The sequence below is a fragment of the Vicugna pacos genome, unplaced genomic scaffold, assembly GCF_048564905.1.
Source record: "Vicugna pacos unplaced genomic scaffold, VicPac4 scaffold_17, whole genome shotgun sequence".
In the NCBI taxonomy this organism is placed as follows: Eukaryota; Metazoa; Chordata; class Mammalia; order Artiodactyla; family Camelidae; genus Vicugna; species Vicugna pacos.
The window spans coordinates 4164028-4169811 of record NW_027328738.1 but is presented as its reverse complement, the minus strand read 5'-3'; the positions used below and the strand labels follow the sequence as shown (position 1 = coordinate 4169811).

The 5784-nt window shown below is 35.4% G+C and overlaps 1 long non-coding RNA gene across 1 annotated transcript; it reads right to left on the bottom strand.

Annotated features, from left to right (window-relative positions):
* Positions 1–3993: 3993 nt before the first annotated feature.
* Positions 3994–5447, bottom strand: LOC140692770 (uncharacterized). The gene is made up of 2 exons (XR_012068340.1): positions 5177–5447; positions 3994–4231 (listed from the first exon to the last, which is right to left on the bottom strand). It is a non-coding gene; the product is annotated as an uncharacterized lncRNA (long non-coding RNA).
* Between the last annotated feature and the right edge of the window lie 337 nt (positions 5448–5784).

Below are 5784 nucleotides of genomic sequence, written 5' to 3'. Positions count from 1 at the left end.
AGTTATAGATATAGAAAGAAACAGGTTGTTCACAAGAAGGAGGGAAATGGGGTGAGGAAAAGATAAAGCTGAGGAAAATGAAGAGAGAAAACTTTCCAGTTGCAAATTAAATGAATCAGGGGCAAGAAATGTACTGTATGGGGAATAGTCAATGACTATGAAATATCTTTAAATAGCAAAATATCATAACTAGATATATTCTGGTGATCAGTTTGAAATATATTAAAAATAGAAAAGGATATGTTGTGTAAGAGAAACTAACACAGTGTTATAGATTAAAGTACATTTCAAAAACAAACATACTTAAAGAAAAAAATTAGATTTGTAGTTAACAGAGGCAGGGTTTGGGAAAGAGAATTGATTAATGCACTCAAGAGCTACAAATCTACTGCCGTAAAATAAACGTGTTTTAGGGATGCCCCGTAGTAACATGAAAATTACAATAAATACTGCTTTATGTTCTATATGAATGTTGCTAGAGAGTAGACCATAAGGTTTCTCATCACGACCAAAAGACAAATAGTATTTCTTTTATATTGTATCTAAATGATATAATGAATTCTCCCTAAAGTTGCCTTGATATTAATTTCAAGATACTTGTAAATCAAATCAATATCCTGTGCACCTAAACTTACACAATGTTTTATGACAATTATATCTCAATAAAAGCGGAAGAAAAATGGAAAATCAATGGTAATTTTTCCCATGAAATTTCTCATGATTATTTTTGCAGCAAGTAATCTTGAGTCATAATATACTTATCCTAGGTAAAGATAGTAATAAATAAGTGATTCTAAAATATTTTACATAAAGATACTTGTAAAATTAGTGTTTTACCATACCTTTATCTTTCTGCATGTTAACAGCCTACTGCTTCTGTAGGCGACAAAATTTCACTCTGTGTATTCATCTGAGATTAGGGAATAGATATAAATTTAAAACTGGCTGCTCTTGCTGTGAGTGATAAATTTCACTGTCTGTGACCTATGGTCTCATCTCCCCGACAGCATAGGTAAAAAATGAACATGCTAGGTTGCTAAAAATCTCAGTATGATAAAATCTCAGAACTCCTACAATTCTTAACTTTTATGCAATAGGAATGCAATACTGACAAAAACTTGATTTTGGATAACAATGTGGTGTTTTCTCATGGTTGCATTAGGGGATGTGAGGATAATCCCTGAGATCCACAACAAACATTCTAGCTTAATTGCTGGGCAAAGAAGTGTAATGGTTCTGCATTATTAGCACTGAGTACTGCTTTCAAAATGATGACTACGGTCACTCTAATCCAGGTAGTCCAACGAAAGAAAGGTTATTGCTATTTCTAAGTGAACTGGAATAAGTCAGTAGTTCAGTCTCTATAAATATGTCACGGGGTGTTCAAAACCAAAATAAGTTATGTCAACAATTAGAATTAAAAAAAATTGGACATAAGCTTAAATTAAAAAGAAGACAGTCTGTGCTGGGCTCTGTTAACTGGAGAATATATATGTCTCAGTCCAATTCAAGGGTTCAGTGGCTTGACCTTAGCATCAGCTCTGGATTCAATGAACAGCTAACAATTAGTATACTGGGAGAAATATAATCTACCTCTCCCTGATCGGAAGAAAACCTGGTGGCTCAGTGAAACTCTTAATTCACAGAGATTCTGCCAGATGCAGAGGAATAATTCACTGATGACTCAACTAAGAAAAACTTAGTTACTTCTTAACAAACCATCTTCACACACACACAAAATGGTAGACAGATTTGTAGTTATTAGTGGGAAGTATTCAGTGGGCAAAGCGCAGAGAATAGTTTTCACAGCACCACCCAAATTTTGTACATATGCCAATAGTCTAGATTTTCCCAGGTAGAAAACTACAGATGGACAAACAATATTCTTCTTTAGAATTTCTAATTTTGAAAGGAAACTGTAGGTTTTGACTTATCAGTATAGATCCTTGTTATGGTGATCACGCTAAGACCCACTCTCTGATAAGAGAGCTGGAAACTAGCTGCCGAACAAGCCCATCTGAAGCCCAGACTGCTAATGCAAAAAACAACATAGCCACCATCTGAGCTGAGCTGACAAATTTAAAAGCTTGATGTTTCTGTTGTAGGAACAACAGGTACTGTGCAGACACAGTTCTCCTGCTGCAAGTGGGCCTTTTTATTCTCTTGGTAAAGGTCATAATGGTTGCATGTTGCTAGAACATACCCTGGCTCATTTGCCCTTTCTCCAGGTTATCAGAGGCTTTCTTCACAACTGGTGACACATTTTCAGGACTCAAACTTGCCATTTCAGTCTTATCAGATGACACTTTCTGCATGATTGTGAGCAGAAGCCTTAGGCTCCCTGACCTTGCCTAAAAGTTTTCCAGCATTTCACAATCTGAAAATGCTTCACTTTTATTTTAATTTAATGGGAAATAGACAAAGTCTTCCGTGAATATTTTATATTTCTTAATATCTGCAGAAATTTGGTATTCTTGCAGTTGGACAAATTTTTAATTCCACCACTCTCACCTCCTTTGAGTCCACACATTTTAGATTGCAATTTGGTAACTGAATATGACCACCCCAACCAACCATCAAGTACCACTTAGATACTTACTGTCTGAAGGTTAGAAGGGGCACAATTTATGTGGGGTGTATAAACCTACATTAAATGTTTGCAATGGCACTGTCTCTTCTGGACAAAGCTCTGATTCTAAGAAGTAAATTTATTAGAAGTCAGTATAGTTATTCATATGGAGAAGAGAATCAGCAATTTTGGGGTGGGTGGGTGATGAAGAGACAGGAAAAAATCCAGCAAATGGGAATTTAGTGCTTTTGGCTACTGGAGGTATGAATTAAGAAGAAAATAATACTTTGTCTCCTGTACCTACATCCACTTACTGTCTTGAGAGACTAGTCCTTGGGCTATGAAAAGAGCTAGTTTGTGGTGAAGAGTAAAGACCATAACGAAATAGTTTGAAAACCATGAGAGTTTTGTTGTTTCAGGAAAGTAGATTTTGCTTAAAGTCAACATGTATTTTTCATTCACTAAAAAATTAAATGCATTCTGTGGCATGTGCTGTGCTTTCTGTGCCGGTATCCAAGTTAGACAAGGAAGGGGGGATAGACAGAAAACATCTGGAGGAGGTGGCTTCTGTGCTGAGACTGGGAAAGTCTAACTAGGTAAAATGAGAGCACCCTAAGCCCAATGATGAGCTGAAGCAAAAGTGGTGAGGTTGCAGCTAACATAGTTGACAAGCATTTGCCTGGATATATCTCCAGATACAGTGAAACATTAAGATATGCCAAGGTAGTCAGATGCCAGATTTTTAAAGAAATAACAAAACTAAGTTGAGTTTCTGGGGTTAGATTTAGAAAGGCATATAGTGCCACCCTGAGGACTTTAGCTTGTATTTGGCTGGAACATAAAAGTAACATAAAGTATTGACTAGAAGATATAGTGTAGACACTTGAGGGCAGGAAATGAAAGCACCAATTGGAATGCTTTGAGAACAGCACAAAGAACACCATAGATAAAATTGCTTCTTAAATTCTACCACATGATGAATGTGCCATCTGGGACTATATCATGTGACCTTTATGATTCCAGGGATGACATAATCAAGACCAGGATCCCTGGGCCGTTTCCGGCATTGATCTCCTGTTCCAACTTATCCTAACTTATCACTTTTGATACTTTCCAGGATGAACCAGAAACCACTTAGTACTTTTCCCTCTCTCCATGTTTTAGTCTTTTCCCAAATTCTTCCATTTTTCTCTTCTTCCTTACAAGAAATTATTTAAATTTACTCCCATATTCTTCCATCAAATGATCATATCAATCAAATATCTCTTTTTTTCTTTAAATGGTAACTTAATCTCCCATTTAACACTTAAGTCTACTTAAAAAATATAAGGAAAATACAGGTGCACATCTATGTTTATTGTTCAAATAAGAATATTGCAGATATTTGTCGACATTTAACAACATCAATTTTAATCTTTGTTATCCTGCATAATCTGGTAGTCCTCTGGTAGATCAGTTGTAATTAGGATGACGTTCATAAGCTGAAGATGGCTGATGATTTGGCCTTGAAAGAGAAGTAGCTGATGTATTGGCTAGCTCTGGCACTGGAATCCGTGGGTTTCTACCTGGTTGAAGTTTAGAAAAACGACCTTCACTGGCAGATATTTTGTGATATCCATTTGGAAAAGTAGGAGGTTCCTCCATCAGTCCAAAATAATTGCACTGTATGGGAGATAAGATGCTGTACTGAGAAGTAGAAGTTTTAGTTGTAATGAAGTTCACAACACGGCCATTTGCTTCATTGTAGCTGCTTTGAGAGTGCCCGTGGATAATGGTCAACTGATTTAAAATAGCACGTTGATCCATTACAATTTGTTCTGGATGTCTAAATGACATTGATCATAGAGGAGAAAAATCACCTCTGATCAGGGTATTCGTATCACCATTTATGTGGCTAGTAGAGGGCTTTCTTATTAGAAGCATGTTTAAATTTGCAGAAGGTAAAAATGCACTTTATCCTCTATTGTCAGCCACAAAATCTGAACTATGAGTGTCCCCATGCTTTAAGTGCTTCTTTTTGAAATCTTCAGCCAATGAAGCCACCAGAGAGGCATTTTTAATCCCAACTATTCCTTTTATTCTCACTGAAATCAGGGGACAGCCTAGTTTAAAATTTGGATTATGATAGAACTGCTGCTACAACCAAAGGAGAAAGATTTTAGTAATATTTTAAACCGATATACAAGGCTACAATAAGCCTAACCTATAAAACCTCAGAATTCAGGTTTACTATGCAAAGATATTATCATCAAAATATGAACATTGCTGACAATATTTTGAAGTTTCTTATTTGGAAAATACCATTTAAATAGTATAGTCATCAAATTTATGAAGTTAGCATTTGCAGTAACGGTGAATGCCATTTTTTAAAAGCAGTTTTATTAACTTTATTTAAATTTGTGGTAAGATTCATAGTTGTAAGCAAATTTCCCATAATCTTGACTACATAAGACACTGTCCTCATTTTTTTGAAAAATAAAGTATTTTAGTTTTAATAGTTTTGTACAGTTTTCAAAATCTAGTTTTACATATATATTACCATAGATTGATGTACAAAATAAAATTTTATATATAAGCTACTAAGTGGTAACTAAAATTTCTTAATACCTTGCTTAAAACAGAGACTTCTTTTTCTTCTGCCTGAAAGTCAGCTAGAGAAACAGATCTTCGAAAATTCTGCTGCACTTTACTAAATCCATAAAGGTTTAGCTGTCTAACTAAACTTTTCATACTTCCAGGTTCAAATATTCTGAAAGGAGACTTTCTTTCCAAATTTTCCTTCATAAAGACATCTTCATCCATCACTATGGAAGTTCCATTATCATCCCAACAGATGGATTTAAATTGGTCATTCCCAACCATTTTCCAGAGTTTTCTTGGATATGTCAGAGAATGAAAATCATTATCTTCATCTGGTTCAGAGACACAATGTTTGTAACATGGCCTTTTTATCAGGGATTCTTCAGACAAAGCCTTAAAAACATTTTCCTCAATCATAGACCTCAAGTCCAAGTCCCCAGAGAATGTTTGATCACACAATAGAGATCTACTGTACATTCCTGAAGAAGTTGGTCCATATTTAGGAGACACAACTTGAATTTCTGTAGAAACATGTGCCATCTCAAATAACATTTTCTACAACTACATTTCTAATCTGCATAATTTTGTGCACTGCAGCTTCAAATGCTGTTTTGGCGGGCCAGCACAGATAAACT